This window comes from Chenopodium album, chromosome 25, assembly GCF_948465745.1.
Source record: "Chenopodium album chromosome 25, dcCheAlbu1.1, whole genome shotgun sequence".
Taxonomy (NCBI): domain Eukaryota; kingdom Viridiplantae; phylum Streptophyta; class Magnoliopsida; order Caryophyllales; family Amaranthaceae; genus Chenopodium; species Chenopodium album.
In genome coordinates, this window is record NC_137858.1 from 3,784,160 (window position 1) to 3,794,723 (window position 10,564).

Here is a 10,564-nt window from a genome sequence, read left to right on the forward strand (position 1 = left end):
AGTTGCACAAGAAGGGATTTTTTTTTTAGGAAATGTTATGGAGGTTTTATATTAAGGGCTTGTTGTCAACTGTACTGAATTGAACTGAACTGAACTGAACTAAAATGAATATTTTATAAAAGAAGGAAATTAGAAATTGAACTGATCTGAACTGAATTTTAACGTATGAGAACATGGCCTAAATTATATTTTTATCAAAGTAGAAATACTTTGGGGAAAATTACTCATACAAACTATTTTATTGTTTTCACTAGTGTTCCATCTAGCGATTAAATGGTCTTTTTGAATATAGATTAGGTTGATAATTTGTGTCGTACATAAGATTAATATTATTTGTGTCATTTGGTCTATTTGAACATACGTAAGATTGATAATATGTGTCGTGTATAAGATCATTACATAATACTTGTAATTGGAAAGTAATTTAGATACAAATTAAGAATAACCTACTGAAAAGAAAAATGGCTACGCTACACAAATATATATGTATGGTATGGATTTTTCAATCGAAAAAGTCAAATGTATGTCATGAACTCATAACTAATCTCTAATGTTGACAAGTCAGGCTTCAAATTTTGGTACAAATTTCATTGTCATAATTAGATTGATTGTTAGATTTGTCATCATGATCTAAATCAATCAATCAAAGCCTTAATTCCATTAGTGGGGTATGGGGCCGGCTAACACTAATCAAATTTGATTATCATTATGATCTAAACCCTTTCTAAAATCTTTTATTAGTAACACTTTAAAGGTGAGCTAATTTTACTAATCAAATGCATATCTACTCTGTAAAATTTGATGGTAATGATTCTAATGAATCGATGTTAGAAATCCATGTTTGGTTAGTTGGGAAGGGGTCCATATAAATGATCAACTCGACTCCTAATGAAGTCTCACAACTGAGTAAAACTCAATATTATGGAATACTTCATGTATTAAAAATCACACAAATTATAAATCAAATGATTCACTCCATTAGCAAGCAAGTACTATTTCTTGTATTCTTGTTCAATGATAGAGATAAAGCTGAAGACACAATTAGTTTTGTACTGTGGTCAAATGTCATACATATTTTCCACTAAATTAGATAAAATTAATGTAGGATTAAATTGAAATTGGATTATTACATATAGATGATCTAGTTGATTATATTTTATTTCATTATAATTTAATTGAGGTATTATATCCACATAAAAACAGAAAGAATATCATCCTCATAGTTGTGTAATCTTGGATTAAATAAATAAGATAATATTGATTGTGATCGTGCTCTTTAGGTAATTTTAATTATTGCAATCTTTTTACTGATCACATACATAGTAATATCTTTTCTGATAATACAATTTGCTTTTTTGATATTCTTTCCCTAATCTCCTTGATTTTCAATAATGCTAGTAGTTCTTTTCACTGTTACACTCCATATTATCCACATACTCAAATTTTGACAATTAAATGACAAAAGTTTACACTGTATATAAAAAATTGAATTTATATATATTGAGCATATAAAGGTTAAAATTTTATGGAACACAAACACTATAATATGCCACATTCAAAATAGATGACCAATTGGTAGGATTTATACATAATTTGAGGTGTTAGAATTTTACATTCCTTTTTTAAAGTCATGTCATATTATACATCATCAAATCCATATAAAATATCATATCGTTACAATATATAAACCACTATAATTATTTAAATACCACATTTCAACATATTATTTTTTTCTCTTTTAAATTTAATTTTCATGTACCTATTCAAAATACAATATCAATATCATACGAATTATTATTTTGAGTTAAAATAAAATTAGTCAATTATACAAACACAACTCGCCATAATTTCTCTACGCTTTCAATTGTATAAAAAACCTTTTTAAAAGTACATGTAAATCCATAAATCAAATAATCAAATAATTACTACTAAATTAATAGCAGTATGTATAAATTTTCCTAACATCTAACCATTTGACATAGACAGACCTCCTACATAATATGAATGAATAATAAAATTAGAGATCATGTCATGTACACAATTCAACTAGACACACTACACTGATCAGAATTATTAGGGGTGCTTGAACTCCCGGCAGACGACGACAACGACAGCGACGACGACGTTTTAGCACCACCACTGGTTGCATTCCCACTGCCACACTTAGCAACGGTCCTAACACTTTCAATCAATTGCTGAGTTTTGTTATCTTGAGACAAAATTTCAGACAAATGCTCCGGGTTTATAACCAACCTTACCTTCCAAACACCGGAACCGTTATCATTCCTTGGGACAACATCCGTGTCGGGTTGATTCTTGTACACTACTCTTGTACCCGTCGTATCAACTGACATTCTGTACGGCGTTGATACGTTATAGTTACTTGTGTCGGTCTCTGTCGCGACAGAGGAGGGGAGGTTAAGAGGGAGGAGGTAGTAAAGTTGACCAGGGCAGAGGTTGTCGTTGTGTAACATAGGAGGGTTGTTGGAGGCAGGGTTTGGGTTAAGGAATATTCCGTGGTTCGGAAACTCTGAGGTAATTTGTTCAACTGTAATTGGTGAATACAATTCCATGATTCCACCTGTTGTTGTAACAACCTTGATCATGGTTTTTTGTCCTGTTGTCTTCGTGGCTTCGGCCTCGAGACGACGTTGTCGACGGTGGTGATAAACCGGTGTTGAGGTGGTGGTGTTGGTGGTGTAGTAATCTTTGATTGCACACGCGCAGTTTCCCATTTTTTTTGGGTGAGAAAAATGTGTATGAAAGTGTTGTAGGATGTAAATGAAAGGAGGAAATGAGAAAGGGTGAGTTAAATACTAAAATGAGTAATTACTAATTAGCTGGCCGACACAAGAATCCTTTGCTTTGGCAAACAAAATTAAGATCGTATATTAGTGTACTAGTAATATATAATTATAGGTCTTGTCTATTAGCCATTGTGGCCCATTGAGTGATGTTTGGTTTTTGGGCCCACTTCTTTTTCTATGTTGGGTTAATGATAATCTCATCTAATGACTATAAAACTCTAATTAATTAAAAAATTACAATAGGGTTTTGCTCCAAATGGAAGATATCTCTTGGTTGTTAACGCATTTGTAAGGCTTTTAATGAGAGATTTATAGTTAAGTTGGAACGACTTCCTTATGTGTTGATCTAAATATATTGTACGGTGTTGAAGTTATGGACCCGGTCTACTTAGGCTTATTTGGGATCAAATATTTATCAGGCCCCCTCAATCTATCCTTGTGATTATAATAATGGGTAATTAAGTAGTACAATTATTGTGGCCTGATATCATTCATACAATTGAGACATGGACTACCTATTTCTTGGTACATTCGCTTTTGGTGACTAAAATTGCTACTGTACCATTTATTAGCTGCCCAACAAAGGTCATTCACTCATTCCGCATTCGTGCGGATGTATTTTACTGTATAATTTTGTGTGACACCTATTTATTCGAACAAGAACATCTTTAAAGAGTTCTAATCCTTTGCATTTAGACTAGTCAAAGGGGTTTTAAAGGAAATTAAATACTACGAAATCCCTATCCCTACCTTATAAAAAGTAGAAGATTGCTCTTATGAATAGTGTACGGACCATTATACCCCTTAAAATGTTTGTTTACCTCCTTACCTCCATGTGTAATTTTGTAATTTTACTTAAAACCCATTAATCAATTAGAAATTAAATGGAGGATGGAATAATAAAGTTTGAGGTTATGGTTTAATTTCATGACAGCATTAGTTACTGGACAACGAAAAGTTGTTGCTTTATGTGGGCGTTATTTTAAAGTAGTTTAACTTAAGTTTAGAATGTTGCACAGTTACTATACATCATTCATCACATTTAATGCTGTCATGAAATTAAACCATAACCTCAAACTTTATTATTCCATCCTCCATTTAATTTCTAATTGATTAATGGGTTTTAAGTAAAATTACAAAATTACACATGGAGGTAAGGAGGTAAACAAACATTTTAAGGGGTATAATGGTCCGTACACTATTCATAAGAGCAATCTTCTACTTTTTATAAGGTAGGGATATTTTCAAGTGTTACATTTCCGTACCTACCCAAGGATATAATTGTCAACAATTTATTTCTTAGTATATGCATTCAAAAGCATAGCCAATAGGTTTTGGATGCCATGACGAACTATTACAACTCAACCATAAACATCGATTATGTCGCACGCAACGCGCGCGTAGGCTCCCCTAGTCATTACACATGGAGGTAAGGAGGTAAACAAACATTTTAAGGGGTATAATGGTCCGTACACTATTCATAAGAGCAATCTTCTACTTTTTATAAGGTAGGGATATTTTCAAGTGTTACATTTCCGTACCTACCCAAGGATATAATTGTCAACAATTTATTTCTTAGTATATGCATTCAAAAGCATAGCCAATAGGTTTTGGATGCCATGACGAACTATTACAACTCAACCATAAACATCGATTATGTCGCACGCAACGCGCGCGTAGGCTCCCCTAGTACTATATAAAAGAGATTTTCCAAATTATTTCATGCAACCGGGAATATGAAAGATGATACAGCGTAAATCTTGTGTTCATAAGGTGCAATGGACTTGCTTTAATCTCGGATATTATGAAGCACAAAGCTCCTGCTCAAATTCCACCGTAGAGTAACAAAGGACTTTAGAAATATGGAACAAACACGAAACGACTCTTTTGGCCAGCATTTGTACTTCTTACAAGAAATAAGATTGGGTAATAGAAGGTTGAGGTTGACAATACAGGTGAGTCAAATAAGGAGAAGATAACGGTCAAAAGACAGATTATTAACGCATGGGTGGTACCAACTAGTACGATATCAGCAATCAGCATAAAAACATTTTGGTACAAAATTGACTAAACCTCTCTAAAACGCCGAAAAAGCTACTAAAAAGGCCTTTTCCAGACTCCGTATATATGTTTGTTTAGTGAGATTATCAGGGTCAGCAATCGCTATCATCTTTGAAGTTTCCAACTCGTGCGAAGTGTCAGTGTGGATCCCATTTTGCCGCGTCCATAATAAAAAGCTCCTGTATAATGCAAAGGAAATGTTATATGCTTATGCTCTCGTCCAACATCTTATACTAAAAATGAAGTATGATAAACACATCTCTAACTACGGACTTCGAACTCATACTTAGTCAATTAACAACATACTAAGTATCAAGGAATGTTTGATGCTTCCAATTTGAATAAATAGAAAGGACCTTTTGGAAGAAAGGGTGCAAGTGTAATGACTTCTTTAACTTCCTACTCGACAACAACACGCTGTGGTAGGCACATAAAGCCGAGTTTCAGTCTCCAAACCCTACTGTTTCATACACAGACTTGTGAGTTGTGACAAAGCTACAGATATCCAACGTTTACTCTTAAAATCAATAAGAAAAGGTTTATGAAGAGGAGGGTAAGGTCAATAATTGATATTATTATAATCAGCACTAAGACTACTACGGAACATGAAAGTGGCCAAAGACTAAATTGTCTGGCAAAGTGTTGGCATCTGAATCTGAACAGATCTATCGAAAGCAAATAATGGTTAGAGAAATCAAAAAAGGATGGGAAGATGGGTGGCCAAGAGAGACTAGCAGAAGTATGCATCAGTCCACACTTGTATCATAAAGTGTGAGAATAAAACTGCAACAGACAAGATGGCCTCTTAGCACAAAAACAGGGCATTAACAGCAACAGACAAGATGGCCTCTTTAGCACCATCATTTTCTTACATGAACCAGCAGGGCATGACCTTGTTGAACTATAGCATAAGGAAACCTCTATACCCAAAATCAGGCGATCTAACTCATCTAAGACACACTGTCTAATTATTCCCACACATAAGTATCAGCAAACAGGAGAAAAACATGCATCCATGCTGTAACAAAAGAATTCAAACTTTTTACTAGCCTGATCTACTGTTATAAAGATTGGTTATGAAGTTCCATCCAAGTTTCTAACTGAGTTATGTTCCAGAAACTTTAGAACTTACGAGCATTGACACATTTGCTGATACAAGCAAAGGGAGCAAAAACCATGAGGTTTCTAACAAGACACTATATTAAAAATTATGATAAAATGCTTAGTACAGAACTTCTAAACTTTTCCTGCTGGCATCTTCAGCTCAGAAAAATTTATCATTATGCTATTCCAATGTAGTACTCCAAACAGAGAAGAATATCTTTATTTTGTACAATTGTACAGGAAACTTCCTAAACAGGTTGCCTAAATTATTACTATAAAAGATAAAAAAAAGTCAACATTCTAATTTATACACTAGAATATCAAGCCAAGCTGAGAATCAATAGCAATAAAAAGCGGGGGAAGGAATGTGAAGGTAGATTTCCAACTTCAAGAAACTAATTATGAGAAACAAGCAAGTCTGTAACAGACCCTCTAGGACCTTGTCTCTGATGAAATGGTGGTCTAGCCTCAAAATGTTTGGTGCATTCATGAAGGGCAGTATGAACCAACTGCAATAGTGTGCACACCGATAATTCATATGTCCTGAAAAAGGGGAAGGGGAATTCCTCAAGTGAACCCATTTAGCTGCACAAGTTTAGGTCTGTTACTAAAACTCATCAATACTCATAGGTATGAACACTTGACACTTCCTTCCTTCTCTAAAATGAAGGTTCTTTTCATAAACCAGCTTAATAATTGGAGTCTTAGAGATGTACCCATGGCTGTCAGTCACTTGTCACGAGTGCCCCATTTCAGGAAACATAGGTTGGAGATGGTACCTTAGGAATCAAAAACACAACCTACAAGATTACAAGGGAATGTTATGTTGTTCACAGGATGTAATACTTCATTGAATTTTTGCCCAACTCCGACAGAGCAAAAGTAATTAGGCTTAAAACTCACAAGCATTGACTAATTTCCAATTGCATGACTCAGGGGCAAGATAGATAAGTCACGAATCTCACGATGTACACTCTTTTATAAATTTTCCAACTTACTCCGAGGAAAAAAGAACAAAACAAAAATAACAAGAGTGGTAACTTGAATTTTGACTTCGCCATGATTCTTCTTTAATAACAAAGAGAAACCAATACTACATCCAAAAGTTAGCTTAGGACGCAAATGTTTGCTCCAAAAAGCATCAAGGCACCAATTTATGTGATCACCTCAAATAACAACAGTCATGCTAGGAATGTGTATGCCAGGTGAAAGAGGAAGATCTTTCGGAAATTAAAGGAATCTCAGACTCTAATAGTTTGAGCTACTACGCGTCTACACTCAAGCAAATACTATTGCACCACAGTGTTTCCATGGCATTTTAAGAGAGTACCCAAACTCCAACAAGCTGGAGAGCTCAGTTAGCATTCAGTTCATAACTTAGTATACTTGGTACTGAATTACCTAAAAGAAAAGTTTGAGCTGGCAGTAATTGTATACTTTGTACATTTCATGTTTAGAAGACAGCAGGATACCCATTTTAAATCCATCAAGAACACCAATTGGAGGCTTGTTTGATTAAGTGAAACTCCTTAATTTGAATTTATTTGCAATTATTGCCTACAAGTCCAAGAAACATAGCTCCAACACTCCACACTAAATTGTCCTAGCCTTCATCCTCCAAATGACAAAAGGATCCCAACGTTGGAGGGTTTGATGCTAACATTTAAAAAAAATGAATGTGACCTTTATTTTAGGTGCATGAACTTCGGCACACTCCTAAATGTGATGGGCAAAAATGCTGGATTTCAAGATGCACATAATATATACACCTCTTAGCTCTAAAATACACTCATTATAAATCATTCAAAACATTCTAGACATTATCAAGCAAACCATTTAAAAAACAACCCTAATACCATGCGACCATATCTTTCCTTGTACAGTTGTACGAGTATAATAGACCATCTCAACTGCTTCCTTAGTGCATATAATAATCATCAAAGAACAACCTTCTATGCACATACAAGGGATCATATCAGTATCAGTCTATCAAAACTAGGAGTCTACGAAACGAGATGAAATGAGCATCTAACATCCATTTCGCTAGCATCCATGATTGCTCTCAAGTTCTCAACACACTTCCAAAGTTCCAATAAGCCTTACATGGTGGTTAAACAATAAATAGAACGCAAAACAACATGTTACTACAATTTATTTGTATTTTACTATTTGCCAATTCCTTTAGGTAGTGTTTGGATGCAAGTATTTGATTTCAAATTCAGAATTTCAAATCTGGTATTTCAAATACAGACATTGAATTCCAAATTCTTTGTTTGGATAAACTTAGAAATTTCAAATTAATCATTTTGAATTCACTATGTATTTTGAAACCATGATTAAGTCACTATGTATTTTGAGGCCATGGAATTTCAAATTTGCATGCCTCTGTTTTTCTCTCTCTAAAAATTATGCTCTAACAAAGAAATTAAATCAATCATATAAACCAGAAATTAAAATAAGAGGGAGTACTTTATTGAAAAGCCTTAGTATTGAAACCCTTTTTTTACAAGGTGAAGGCAATAGTGAAGGATTTACAGTGTCAAGAAGTTGCAAGCGGGCGTGTTGGCAGTGGCTACGGTGGTGAAGGCAATAGTGGATTTGAAATGACATGTATTAAAGCTGGATTTAAAATTCTGAAAATTTAATTGAACTATTCAAAGACTGGATTTGGGTGAAATCCAAATGCAAATACTTATAATTCCCAAACAAGCAATTTGAGACAATTCCATCATTAGAAATGAAATGATGGTTTCCAAACAGACCATTAGCTAATTCTAAATTCATTTCCTCAGTTACAACTACGAGTCAAATCCATCAGATCACATAGCACACAAAATTCGATTCACACATTGAAATATAACATCCAACAAAGAATTATAAAACTTCAATTGCTTATTTATGCAATGCAACATGTAACAATCATCAGCTCAATTCAAGATGACAACAAATAAATCACCATTTTCATATCATCATACAAAAATAACAATAACGATAAATATTCTACAATGATTAACACTTACAAAATCAAAATCATTCCAAAACGACAGTAGCACCAAGCGCCTTCAACTTCTCAATAATAGCTTCACCTTCTTCTTTAGTAACCCCTTTCTTCACAAATGCAGGTGTTTTCTCAACCAAATCTTTTGCTTCCTTCAACCCCAATTCTGTAAAACTTCTCACCTCTTTAATCACCTTCAACTTCGCCCCTGCATCAAACTTCTCCAACTTCACATCGAACATCGTCTTCTCCTTCGTCTCAGCCTCCGCACTGGGCTGGGCTGACCCAGATGAGCTTGGCCCAGCTGAGAGCCCAGCTAACCCGGCATTCTTAAGGCCCATCTTCATCCCAAATAGGATAGAGTAATCATGAAGTTCAACGGGATTGAGGGATAGCAGCTCATTTGCAATTCGATCTAATTTCTGGGGTTTGGATTCGGTTGATGTAGAAATAGAGTGGGATGAGAGAGAAATTGATGGAATGAAGCGTTTTACAAGGTATTTTGATGGGATTCTGGTGATTAATGAACGCATTTTTCTTCTTTTGAGGTTTGAAAATGGATGATACAGAGATTGATTTCTGGGTTTGATTTGATTTGGTTAGGGTTTATTACAGTGGAAATATGAAATTGTTGAAGATTGAAGAAGACGGAAGAGGGTGGGTTTTTCAAATGGACAATAAAGCCCACTCTATAAAAGGCCAATCTTTGGGTTTTTAAAGAGCCCAAGGTCCATGATTTTTATTACTGAGTATTTTTCATCATTTTGACTTTCTACACTATTTTTATATTTACACAATGTTATGTTCAACCAAAAAAATTTAGTACTCCGTAAGCCGTATATGTTTATATAATACAATAAAAATTAAAAGATATGGATTGTTGTATTATAAGCTTCCTGTCAAGAAAGAACACTGAAATACGGAATATTTAACATTTTTTTATTTTTTTGTAATGTTCATTAAAATAAAGTACTATATAGTTAAGGTATTGATGGTTCAAATTAGAATATGACTAATGTAAAAAGTCAAATGATTTATACCCATTGAGAAAATAATAGAGTAATTATTAGTATTACTTTAAATATTACTTCAAGCATAGCTCGGGTTAATGTTACACTTTGTATTACTAACTAGTTAAGTCCACAAAATAAACTAAAGATTATAGAGTCAGGTTATGCCAACTTCTTATGAATATTTAAGATCTTTTCTGCTACTTTGGTTTTATTTCCTCCCGTCTTATATGTCGAGAAGTCAATCGCACAACAAATTATGTTGAAGCCAAACGGCATTGTATGCAGAGCTACAAAGAAATACTCATAGATTCATTTATTGATTGACCCAAAAATGATGGCAATTGGTGAGGCAAATATATTAGGACTTTGTCTGCTAAATGGACTAATGTAGGGCTTTGTGGCTCCACGTAGTGGGCCGCTTGTGCCCCTCATCCATTCGTATAACCCATTGAAACAAATCACCCATCACATTTAACTCCCTATTTCAGAGAACTTATCGTCTACTATCAGTGTATAATGTAGAAATAACTAATGTAGTAATGTCCAATTTTGTTGATAATAAATAACGAACCATTGCTCAA

General features: G+C 34.1%; 1 pseudogene across 2 annotated transcripts; it reads right to left on the reverse strand.

Moving 5' to 3' along the window:
- Window positions 1-4,783: 4,783 nt before the first annotated feature.
- LOC145614954 (uncharacterized) lies at window positions 4,784-9,613 on the reverse strand (annotated as a pseudogene). Of its 2 annotated transcripts, none has more exons than XR_014107185.1 (2): window positions 8,993-9,613; window positions 4,784-5,047 (listed from the first exon to the last, which is right to left on the reverse strand). The product of XR_014107185.1 is annotated as an uncharacterized LOC145614954, transcript variant X1 (transcript). The 2 variants fall into 2 exon arrangements; XR_014107186.1 differs by lacking the exon at window positions 4,784-5,047 and adding an exon at window positions 6,758-6,772.
- Window positions 9,614-10,564: the final 951 nt, after the last annotated feature.